The sequence below is a fragment of the Phalangium opilio genome, unplaced genomic scaffold (assembly GCF_054372755.1).
Source record: "Phalangium opilio isolate 3A_F unplaced genomic scaffold, DU_Popi_V2 ptg000031l_1, whole genome shotgun sequence".
NCBI classification, from domain to species: domain Eukaryota; kingdom Metazoa; phylum Arthropoda; class Arachnida; order Opiliones; family Phalangiidae; genus Phalangium; species Phalangium opilio.
This window is the reverse complement of record NW_028324158.1, coordinates 13,572,665-13,585,981: the sequence shown is the minus strand read 5'-3', so window position 1 is coordinate 13,585,981 and position 13,317 is coordinate 13,572,665. Positions and strand designations below refer to the sequence as shown.

At 35.5% G+C, this 13,317-nt stretch overlaps 1 protein-coding gene across 1 annotated transcript in view; it reads right to left on the bottom strand.

Moving 5' to 3' along the window:
• The window catches only part of LOC149690785 (gamma-aminobutyric acid receptor alpha-like), a 36,639-nt gene extending 25,262 nt beyond the window's left edge, over positions 1–11,377 (bottom strand). The window contains exon 1 of the mRNA XM_089870791.1: positions 11,249–11,377. The gene's annotated coding sequence lies outside the window, so the exon portion shown is untranslated. The remainder of the gene's footprint in view (positions 1–11,248) is intronic.
• Positions 11,378–13,317: the final 1,940 nt, after the last annotated feature.

Genomic DNA, 13,317 nt, shown 5'->3' with positions numbered 1-13,317 from the left:
ATCTCCGAACCTGTCAACAAGGAGTCAGGGAATCTTTAGGGACAGGTCCAATATTGGAGTACAGGAATTTTAGGCCTAGGGCCTTTTAATATCAGCGATTTTTGCCTGAACTTGTACCCGTTCCAACGTCTAAAAGTTAAGCCAATCGCAAGCAAAATGATCGAGTAAATAAATTTCTTTAATTCCCAGTGTTAATACTATACAAAATATTTAAACGTATTTATATTTTAAATATTTATATAATTTAATATGATTTTGATATGCAAATTTATTTTTATTTTTGTGGGTATAAATGCTTTGGTATGCGACAGGCCTTGAGCAGCCTTAAGGCTCCTTTAAATGCGGGCACTAACCTTCAAAAGGTTTTGATTTGAATAGAAAGTCAACCGATCTATTTGCAGATGTTTCTATAGATTAGGTGGCGAACTCAATTCTCCAGTGACTTTTAGAATTCTAGTTTTTTTATCCGAATTTCTATTAAAAATTCAAGTAAGAAGGACAGTTTTAGGTTATTTTAAGTCTTAAGATGTTTTTATGGACATAAATATGATATTTTAAACTAAAATTCTCCACAAAGTATCTAAATACATTTTTAGGTTCAAAAATTGTTAAAAAAAAATACTTAAGCCTTGGTCAAAACAAAGTTGACTTGAACTAACTGCAGGTCAGATATAAATAAATTTTTTATTTGGAATTGTAAAAATATGTTTAAGCCTTGCTCAAAACAAAGTTGATAACTTGAAACTAACTACAGAGCTATATAAATTTATATACTTTGTATTATAAAAAGAAAACAAACTATAGAGAAAACTAAATTAGGCTTAGCTCTGGCGTTTAAGTATCGTATGAATACTTCTGGACCTAAGGTTCTAAAACGCCGCGAGACTTTGGGAACGTCTAAACAATGTACAAAGTAATGTCAACTAATTCAATTTATACGTTTTAATTCTATTAGGCCTTGGTCAAACAAAGTAACAAATTTAAGAAACAAGTATAGCTGATGTATTAAGGTAGCCCGGCCGTGTAATTTGATTTTGGGATCTTATCATTGTTCTACAATATAGATAGGTGAGCAATATTAGAGGCGGACCTTTTTAAAGTCCATTTTAATTTCCTGTTTTATTCCAATTGGCATGCAAATACCCCAAGAACCCGCTCGTTAAAGAAGACGGAAAGTTTAGGGGGAAAAGAGCCCATCAGTAAAGAGGACCCAGAAAACCAAACGAAATCGGTACGGTCCTCATGGGGCAGCGAATGTCTCTCTCTTTCTACTACAGATACAATTTAAAATTTTCTGTGTTGGCCCCAAACATGGACTTTTCCAATTCCTTATCTAACTTTACTCTTAAAACTCGAGTTGAAATTTAACTATCAAAGGCTACCAATCTTCTGGCGCTAATTCCCAATCGAAATTACGGGTTCTAAAAGAGGGGGCAACTTCATTAAGTTTGGAATATATTTTGTCGTGAGAAAACGAATACGAAATTTTATCTTTCTTCCCTCCCCCACCTCGATAGCAAATCCAATTATTTGTTTAAAATAAAAAAGAGTGTACAGAGTTAGGTATGCATACAGCTTATTGGAATAATTGTGTAGCCTGCTATTTTCACAACGTATCTAGGCGAATTTTGTAGGAAGAGATAGTACAAACTAATCATTACGTATGACTAATTTTATCTCGCTACAAATTGCTCCTTGCTCCCGTAGTTACCGACCAATGAAATCACAGTTTGAAAGACGTCAGAGCTATGAATCGTGACGTATAGTAAGTTCTCAAGCCCGGAATACCCTCAAAACCCGCATAGCTATTAACACCCATGAAGATATGGGTTGCGAAATTATTCCAATTATCTGTATGTATTCCTGACAGAGTATATAAGCGTGGAGTCTAGAAGACTCTAGAGGGAGAGAAGAGAGAGAGAGACTGAACGAAAAGGACAGGACGGTGGTGCGGTTGGTTTTAGGGAATCAAATAAATTTTGTCCATTTCCTGACAGCTAAGACTTATCTCTGTTGATTTTTATTTAAAATTTTCCACTCGGTGATCGTCTCGGGAGGTCTAAAAGGTTAAAAATTGGGAAACCAAGGCTTAACCTCAATATAAATAGGGTTTGGAAAAGTTGAGGGGGAAATACTTGGTTTGGCGGCGAATATCTCAATGGAATTACCTTTCAGATAAAAATTATTTGTGGACAGTTAAATTATAATTTTTGTCTTTGACTCTAAAATTAATATTTTAGACGTTGTATCCCAATATAAAATTTTTTCCCTCGTAACTTTATTAATAAAACCAGATAATTTCGATAAAACGGCGTGAAAATTATATCAATACCTCTAGTTATTTAGAACCACTAGATAAAAATGCGGATAATGTAGCATTTTCCTCTATTATGTCACCTTTCTTTGTATTGACTCAATTTCTATGAACAAATTTTATAAACCTAAACGATATTAACGTTAAAATGATAAACCCCTTTAACAACGATTCGAACTTGTCTCTATTACTAAAACAAAAATTAATACGTTTCTAATTACATTACAAACGGCTTAACACCAATGCAAACTAACATTGTCGATATCAAAATATATATAGCCGGGAACCCGTAATAAATTTTAAATATGGCAGTAAAAAAGGTGAAATTCCAGCGCTTTACGCATGATTTCATATCTACCTGGGAACGTATAACCAGTTTCCTGAAGGTTTATGAGCTATCCGACTAATTAGGGTAAAGGAAAGGGGTCAGAACGAGAGGTCAAAGGGTATGGGAGATCACTAAGGCCAGGGGTCTAAGTAAGGCGGGACCGAATTCATTCTTGTATATAGAGTTCCTCATCACGCGATAATTGCGCTCGAGACATAAGGAATCGATGTACGAGGCTTAAGATGATATGGAATTAATACGGGGTTAGGCCTAATCAAGTCTCTTTTAACGCGGCTTCCGATCTATTAACGGGGATATTACGAACAATGGCGTGTACAACACGAGCGAGCGTCTTTCAATTTATATACAGCGATAATACCGGGGCGAGACCATATTGTTAATCTCTTTCATTTTCTGATAATATACTTTGTGAAATATTAATAAGCCTTTGTCCTATTTTAAATTAGTCTTTCACTCTTTAAATCCACAAGCTGTTAGGGTAATTTCCTCGTTAAAGTAAAGGTGTTAAGATATTTAGAACCGGGTGATTTTCTAGTAGACTAAAATAGACCTAAATTAATCTATAAATACGCGTTTTCATATTGGATACGATGTCGTTAGGTAGAGAATTTAAACTAGTTAAATATATGCTTAGCTAAGGCAAATACATAGGGAAGAAAACTTCCAGGGGTAAAACTAATAATGTATTTCCTACCAGCCCCTGTAAAGCTTTTACCCGCAATACACTGGTGTACGATATTTTTATAAAATTCGTATCTTCCCTTATTCTGCACCGATTTTCTCGTTTTTGGGATCAAATTGAAACCAAAAAAATTCTGTAAGCTCCTCATGTATTGAAAAACACGTGACATATTATAAAAGCGCGTGAAATTTTAAAATTTAAAACTAGGCTTAACTTATGTTTTTCAAACTGACTTTTCTCTTCTAGAATCTTGTTTAGAAATTAATAATTGCAAATTATTTAAATAAATGTCAAATCAATTTGCCTACTTGGCATTATTCCAATTATTACTATATTTTTTGCGCGTGAGGGTTGCAATTAGTCTCAACCCACAAGTACTCTTCTTACCCTAAGCCTTGGCCTGTTAATTGTTATTCTTTCAGCGTATAAGTTATGATTGGCTTAAAATTAAGTTTCCCCACCAACTAAAGTCTAAGCACTCGGCTTCTAACGCGGGAAAACATTAGAGAGAAGACGGCCTGAAGAGTGACTCGGTGAGATACAACGATATTGACTGATTAAAAGGTCGAGTCTATACGGCCCTCATGCAGCGCGAAAACTAGGCAAGATCAATTATTGGAAACCAAGGGGACCACCGCGTAATGGAAACTACACCGATATTTTTATTATAAAGACGAATAGCGGAAGGGCGAGACTGCGAAGTAAACTTATAAGAGCAACATTGTGGTTCAGGGATAGCTCTACGATTAATCTTCTAAGACAGTATGATGGCGGGAAACGAAAAATTGCGGGAAAATTCTGGAGCACGAGATATTTGGTGAAGAAATAATAATAATAATATTGCGCGAGAGCGGATAATCACGTGACTGTGTAACTCGATATATCCCGCCAAATTTACTAATATTTCTATTTATACCTATCGGATCAAAATCATTATTCAATGCCGCGTGGAAAGGCAATGCTGCATGGAATACGTTCTTTTTCATTATTATTTATTCGTAAGCGTATCTATCAGTATTCTTTTCGCTTGCAACATAATCTATGGAAGAATTTAAACAGTGCCTATTTTCAATATATTTTTCGGGGTTTCTGACTTCAGTATGCTACCGGTTAAACTTTAATATTTAAAACACGTTTTTGATGGAAAAAATGCAATCGAAAAAGAACTTCCAACCAACTTCCGAAGACATTTCAATCGTTCATTCTTTGAATTGCTTCAACCCCCCCCCCTAGCACGCCTCATCTTCAATAACAGTTTCTGTCAAAAGATTGATGTGGATCTACAAAATGGGAGGGACTATACAAAAAAATATATTTATTCGTCACAACGTGCCTATAGTCTCTCGGGCGACCAATCACCGCCAAGCAGCTAGGCCTAGTAAACATACGCATAAATATCTAGTAAATATTCATTAGATTCTTTAGGAATTTTCCCTAATTCAGAAAGAAGGAAATCTTCAGTCACACGTGACAAGGGTTCTATTTCTTTAATTTCTCGTGCAAGAAAATACAACAGAAAAAAAATTCAGGTGTATATTACCTCTAATTACACACACATATCTGAATTATTCATAAACCGCAAGATATCGTTATACTATACTTATTCTTTAGTATTCCTGGCATTGTCTAGGACTTCTTTTAACCCTGAGTTAATTTCCGGTACTTTGAAAAAAAACCGAAAACCCAAAGACAACTAGGTCAAATATTTACTCGCAATCAACGAAAAAAAAACGGATTTTTAACTTCTTTTTTTCTGCACTAAATTATACCCTACCATTTTTTTTTTCTATAAAAAGATGTCCATTCTTAAGCTATAGATAGATATGACATCTAACCCTTCTCGCATCGCGTTTAAAGTTTAATATGGCATAGATGACAGAGTGAAGTCTTTTAGATTGTTTGGAAGGGTGTAAGGCAAGCTGATGGGGGGTGAACAGGGTGCGAAATATAGAAGATTTTGAAGGGGTGATTACATTCCTTTTATCTTGGATGAAAACTACTCTTCGGAATTGGCCCTATCACCTTCCGTCCTTCTTCTCATGGGTCTCTGAAAAACCTCCATCTTTCTTCCACTCTCATTACAGTGTCTCACTCCCCTCCCCCCAAGATAGGAGGTTCATTGGCGAAGATAGGCTTTGGTTCTGGTTGGGTTTCTTTTTTTTTGGCACCCCTGTTTTTGTCGAATCACAAAAGAAGGTAACATTCTGAAGGATTGAAAGGAGGTGCCTATACATAAGTAAAGTGTTTCCGCCATAAGTTGGTGTCCAGTTTGGACATAGCGAGAATGATCGTGCATGCTTTTCAATTCATTCATTTTTTTAAAATTAGGCTTAACGCCCCAGCTCTCAGAGTAGGCTTAATGTTTACAAGCTAGTTTAACCCTAGATTGAAACTTTTATTAACTACTTTTAGTAACTTTTTTTGGGGTTACTTAAACTTATGACTCATCTCGTAGCCATAATCGACGGGATCGAAGAGTATAAAAATGATTTTTTTCTTTTTATAAAATTTCACAATGTTTTTATGATGGGTGATGTAATTTTTGGTAAAGGCCTGTCAAGATGGTTCTAAATTAAGGACTACCTTGTCTATGACATGACGTACGTGTTATGACGCGGGGAAAAAAAATAGGCGTTTTGAAAGAGTGAATTAAACCTTCGACATATTCATAGGTAAAGTTAGGCCTAATTTGTTTGAAAAAAAAAATAAGAAAAATTATTCAAAAATATATTCAAGAGTTATTCACATGGTAATTTACCTCAAACAAATTTGGACCGACAACTCTAGAAATCAAAAGAGACAAAAATTAGCATAAAATATCACTTTTTAACGTTATGAATTCAGATATTTTCTTAGGGGGTATATAATATTTTTTTAAAAAGAAAAGATGACGTTTTAGAATTTAAGAAAACGTCAAAATTCAAGCTATGTAAGATCTCCTTTCCGTAAAACGCTGCGTGCTTAAGGGCTCGACGATGCGCAAAGTGCTTCTCCGTTCGCGGTTCTCCAGTGAATAGAGTTGAAGGCGGGGTTGTATATTACGGGAAATAACCTTTATTTCAATTTATCCCCGTATATTCTTTCGTTAACCGGGTTTATCGCGTACAAAATTATATAAACTGAAACTGTCGCCCGTCCGGAAACTCATTTTCTCTCTCTCTCTCTCTCTCTCTCTCTCTCTCTCTCTCTCTCTCTCTCTCTCTCTCTCTCTCTATCTCTCTCTCGTTTCAAAGCGAATTTACACCCGTTGGAGTAATTGAATTATAAAAGATATGCCAACCTCTATTTTACTAGAGTTTTAATAAAACGGTTGTCAACCCCTTTCAGACAACTATTAACCGAGTTTAAATTTAAAATTAGGTTCTTAATATTATTATTAACTCCGGCGAGGCATGCCCTTATTAGAGGTGTTAATTTGTCATATTAAAGTTTTAAAGGTTTAGCGCGAGTCTTAATTAACATAAACGTGAAGGCCAAAAGTGGATTAGTTCAGAAACCTTCGTGAAAATATGTATTTACTTGGTGCATATATTTGAAACTTTCGCTAAATATGTATTTACTTGGTGCATATATTTGAAACTTTCGCTAAGCCTTGGTTTTGGAATTTTTTTATTTTTTAATAATTTCACGCGCTTTAACAATTCGTAATGTCACGTGCTTTGTAAATACATTGCGCGTGATTTAAGAGTTGATAATATCACGTGATTAAAATCTATTGCCTTCCAAAAATTCCCACTTGTTCTAGGCCTAGTTTTCGCCAATATTTAGGGGGTTAAAAAAATCTGTAAAATTAAGCAAACACCTTTGACACTTTTGGTTGCGCTACTACTCTACACCCCAAGAAAAAAAATTAGGGAGGATTTTCTCTTCATAAGCAGTTTTTATTTGTACAAGGAGTAAAATTCTTAAGAAGCAATCGCGAGAAAGTTAAGTCAAAAATCCTCTCTCGAAATCCCCTTCTATAACATCCATCAACGGAAAAAGTCAAGAACAGAAAGTTTTGGGCGACCCTAGTCCATACTAAGATCCGGGATTCGGGGCAAACCAAATCCTCCTGCGGGCTAGGCGGGAAACTCCAGACCTCATCGACAGAGTCCCGAGATTACGTTCGAGACAAATTTTCGTCTCCGGATCATATTGAAAGACCAAACAGTCCAAAAAATATATGTTTATACATTTTGATTTTTGCCTAAAAACGTTTAGTACCATACTGGGCAGTCCATAGAGTTATAATAATATAAATAAACATTATAAATCTTTCGTTTATGGACCAATCAGCGTCCCACAGAAACCCCTTTGGTCTCAATACGCGATAAATTCAAAAAATGACAATCTCTTCGCTAGGCTGTAACATTTTTCTTTATAAATTTAAAGGATTTTTAAGATTAAAAATTTCAAACTAAACCTCCGTAACAATTAGTAAAGCTCTTATTTAAAGCGTCAACTTGTCATTTTCTATACGGCGCATAAACGCAACCGGAACTTTAAACATAAACGACAGAACATCCCAATTTAGTTTGAAGAGAATTTCAACAAGTATTCCCCCCGATCCCTTTCGGCTAAAACTTAGATTGCTTTCTAAACCCCTTAACCATAACTCAAAACTATGTAAACTATATAGGGGATAGGGACTAAACGGGAGAGGTCACGGAGGCAACAACCTTTGGGGCGCAATTGGAATTTATATAGACCAAACAAATCACGTCGGTGATTGGCCCCGCGGTTACAAGTGTCGCGTCGAAACCGTCAGGTTCAGGCTCAACCCTTAAGGATCTCGTGCGGCGGGGATATGTACACTGCAGCTATGTTATACATAACGCATACACACCCAGTTCCAAACATAGAGCTCATCTAATCCCCGTCTTGGGTCAAAGGTGAAGGGAAACCCAGTGAAACTACCTCCGGGTATGAAAACTATACGTTTCGTTAGATCTGAAGATTCGAAATACTCGAATCATATGCTTCAAGTGTTAGGCTTAGGTTTTGGTAATTAGACTTAGATTGTGTTAATATTAACGTTCCATTGTTTGGCCTATCTTCACTATTAAGAAGGTTTTATAGTTAGGCTTAGCTCTTCTAGAATTCAGGGTTGGATCAGAGGGCGTGAGTTTGAACAAAAACTATTTCAGTTTAACTTTTCCTTTGAAGAATGAAAACGTATATGGACATGTTCCAATATAAATCCAAGGGTATTAAATATGGCTAATATTGAACGATGCCATGGATATAGGAAATCCTATACTGCCAAGAGGGGAAACACCTTTTTAAGCACTTGTGGGTATATAAAACTTTCTTCTCAGTGTAAAAGTCTACCGAAGTCAAAGGCGGGAACCTTATTTTGTAAATGCCATTTAAAAAGAGCTGCCAGTCACTTTAAACTCACTATGAGTTCAATGTGAACCGTCTTTCTCACTCTGATAATTCCATAAGTAAAATGTAAACTTGAGCCTCGGTTGAATATAAGAACGATTGAATTCCCGTCTTGGGACGAACTGAGGGTGTCTCTAGACTGTTGTAGGATGTTCCTAGGACCTTAAGAAGAACTGGTTGGCTCAAATCTGGGTGTGACGCCATAATAGTCTTCTACAAACACGTAGAGAGCTTATTAAGCCTCGGATTTAGGGCAAAAGAGCTTTGGCGCGAAAAAGATTCCATACAGAACGGATTATGTACCGTACTCTACGCGCATTGACAAGGCTTACCTATAGACTCGATCTCTAAGGAATATTCTAATTAACGTTGTGTCTAACCCTAACCCTTACAAGCGTATATAGTTTTCCCGCCTTTAGGGGATGATTATAAAGTGTACTTGATATTGACGTCGATATGTCTAAGACATACCTCGCCGGCAGAACTATAACTAAAAGGAGGATCAGTTTAAAAATAGTACCGGATTTCTGACGAGGAAAACTGTGTCACGGTTATTAGGTCGTAGGTGTTGATGATCTAAAAATGGATGGACGTCATTTTAAGGTTGTTTTGAAGGACTAAACCCTCTCAACTCGGTTTTCTCTCTTTCTCTCTCTGGGGACTTGCAATGAATCGGTGATATTTGATCACGATAATTGATGTTTTAGACCCAAGAAGCTCTGATTCCGAACCAGCAAAAACCAATTTAGATGCTGTTGATCTGGAGGAACATAATGGGTGGAGCTATATTTGAATTCACGTGGTTTTACTTTAAACCGACTGTATTTTCACGTGAAATTACGTCGAAAAATTTCTTCAAGCACGTGAAATTTCATAAATTCAAACTACAAACCACGCCCCTCAATTCAAGCGCAAGCTTAGCTGTTATCTTTAAATGCCTTCTCATAAATATTATTACAAATAATTAAGCTAAAAACAAACCATCAAACTTGCTTTAACTATGACCAAAACGTACATACACCAACCATATCGACCATTAAATAATGATCATGACAGTGGCAAGGTTATTATTTTTTTTGTCGTCATCGAAAGAGAGGGATGTCCTTTATAACTACAAAACTATTCGCTGTATACCAGCTCGAGTCATTTTAGGAATTGGGACCCTTTTAAAAGTAAAGTAAAAAAAAAAAAAAACATTCTTTTTCTTGCTCTGGAGCAGTTCTAGAACAACCCCAGAGTAAGTATTCTTTTTTCCCTCTCTCTCATAGAGCTTCTTTAAGAAGTCACGCCCGGGTTCTGGTGCTGCACCTTTTTTTCTTTTTAGCCAAAGAACTTTTTGCCTACTCCAAGCATTTCTTTTTCTTTTATAGTACTTCTTCTTGGGGAAGCTCTCTCGTCTTCCTTTTTAATAAAGGCTTCACGCGTTCTCTGAATAGTAATCCGAAATTTATAGCATTTTCTTTCTTTGAGGAGCTCGTTTCTATAAGGAGCGCGAGTCCACCGTCTCTCTATATACGATGTACCTGAACCAATGGATTATCCATATTTGATTTTTTTTCTTTTCTAAATTCCTATAGGCCAGTTTCTAGAGAGATGAGATAGAGAATAATATTATTGACTAGTGTATGGATGGAATTTTAACTTTTCTAAAATTCGGTCTGCCAATTAAAGTTTTGTATATATTTTACAATAAAGGGGATTTTTGAAAGGTGAGTCAGGAGATTGAAGGGAGAAAGAAAAGTTATCAGTTCAGTTTGCACCAGTACTTGACTCAGTTGGAGCCGGACAACACTGATGCACTGAAGTTTAAGCTGAGAAAGGGGGAGGAAATTTATGTAGCCCCCTTAAATTAAAAGTATCTATTTGTTTATTTAATTAAGTTTTAATCAAAAAACACTGAGAGACTTGGGAAACTAATATTTATTGTATTTTGACATTTTTGTGGGATTTTAAGAAATATATCAATTGGTTATGTCCAGTGATTGCTTAGCTACTGAATGGCAATTAGTTGTAAATGAGTTTAATTAAATTAGAAGTATAATTAAACTTATTAATTACTTCTTTCCACACTCGCGAATATAGAAGATGTTTATTATGGTTTTGTCATTCCCAGTTTTAAATGTATTAGTTGGAGTTTGTTTCGTTAATTAAGTTTAATTAATCTTAACCTAATCAAAATTATCCGTATAAAATTTACTAAATTACGAATAGGTAAGTTCTTGAACTGAGACCTAATTTAACATAAAAATATCGGCCATTTCCAAGCTTACAATCTAATATCGCGTGCGATAATTTTATTACTAAAATGAAACGCGTAAAACTCCGTACACAATTTTCTACTCAGCTTTGTTTACATAGCGTTCGGACATTAGAAAACAAATCTATTACAAAACGAAAGCTTAACATCGATTATAAACGCAACCCCGACAACAATTACAAGTTATTCTCTACACCTTGGACTAAAATTAAACTTATCAAGAGCTATGAGTTTTTACTTCCTAGCACTTATAACGAAACTTTGAACAAAACTCACCTTTTTCTTACGAAGACGAACTAGTAAAGGTTGTTGTTGTTAATCCATTGAAAAACTTGCTTTATCAACAAGTCGCTGGGATTTTTAAAATACTCGGGTTGTTGTTGCTGTTGATGTTGTTGACGTTTAAGTAAATTGTTTTTAGCTTCGATAAAGTTAGCAAACAGAGCCGTAAAGTCCCAACCGCGTAACGTTAAAACTTGGTACGAAATCATTTTACAAACTTAACTCGACGCGACTTGGAAAAAGTTTTAAACAAATTCAAAACTGGACATAAAACAAACAAACTTTGAGATGAGTCTATTTCAGAAAATGGACAGTGAACTCTTGGGTAGTATTCAAGATTTGTCAACTGACCAATGGGGGTTTATTATTTTTTTTTTTTTGGAGAAGTCTATATATATATCAACTAGTGTTTGCGGTACGATGGATTTTAGGTTATTTGCATTTAGTCTGATGAGGGGAATCTTTTGAAATGGTCCAGAGGAAAGAGAGAGAGAGAGGTTGCAAACTAAACAACTGTCCAGCTTAGAGGACGAAAAGTAAAAGGGGACAGAGAAGATATAGGAAGTGGGATTTGAAGTTGGTGGTAGAAAGAGAGATTTTCTGAAAGAGGGGGATGAAGTAAGTGGGGGAGGGTGGTTTTTAGTTCACGAGTTGGTCACTAGGTTGCGTCTCGTTACGGTGCGTGTCCCCTCCATCTCTGATTGATCAGCAGCAAGCCCTCGAGTGCATGTTTGTACTAGGTAGGTCTGCTCCGAGACTTGGGGAAGAGAAGTCTTACGTTGCATGTGGAATCGGATGTAAGGATTGGTTAGGATATGGTCCAGCGCTGTCTATGGATGCCTTGAGAGGACAACTATAAGGTTCATAAAAGGGCAGAAGATTTTTGGATTAGACGCTGCTTATAAGGCTCAGTAATCTGGTCTCGTTATCTTACATCAGCCGGATTAAGATTAAGGTCATTCTAAATTTAATTTAAGCGCTATGGGGGAAGTAAAATTATTTCCCCTAAGGTTACAGAAAAAACAAATTACTTCCTTTTTAGTATTTAAACCAACTTGAATAGTGGAGAATTTCACTATACACTCTTTGTAATAATTCTCATACACCTTTAGGCTAAAACTAGCTTGAAAATTAATCTTTTGAAAAACCAGACGACTTTGTTCATAAAGAACCCTTTTGATTTCTTAAACTTTCTATTTTCTCCAGGGGATTGTTAATATTGGAATAGAAAGAGATACTTACGTTCTTTTTCCTTATTTATTTTTCTCTTAAAGGAAGCTGAGAATCTCCCTTTTTGAAAATAACGCAGTGTAGATTTTCTTTTTAACGTTTAAAAACGAGAGTATCTCAACCATTTCATCTACTAAGTCAAGGAAATGGGGAGGGGGGAAGAGATTCCCCAAGATCTCAATTTTTCAAACTGAATTTTTTGTGGACTTTCGTCACGTTCCAAACTGGCAAACTCGAGCCCCAGCCGTATATCCTAAATTTAGTTTTTCCTGATTATGTTTGAAGTTTTTTTATATATATATTTGTTTTAAGACTATCAAATTAAGGTTCATAAGGTTAATCTCGATAAGTTTGACACTGCCTTACGTAAGGCACGCCTTCTCTAATGAAACCAATCTTTCAATAATTACTGAAGAATCTCTTATAATAGATTTATGATACAGTAATGAGTTCGAAAAATTCTCATTAAAACTACAATTTATTTATTTATAACTGAGATGATGGGGATTTAATTAATTAATTAATTATTAAATTAATTATAATTTCTCATAGATATTTAATTTATTACGATTGGAGTTACAACCATTTGAAAAAAATAATAATTCTTAATATAACTCTATGGCCCCTGTATGATGGCTTCTCCCTGAACGTTGGTGTGCTGCGGGTGAAACATTTCTACAGGCGCTCGTAGGAAATACATGGGCCTTGTTGCCCCTAGATGTTGGCTTCACCCATAATACATATAAATATTTAAAAAAATATAAAAACCAACAAATACCCAATTATATTTAAGTAAGCCATACTTTCTTACGTATAAATTACCTATAACGTAT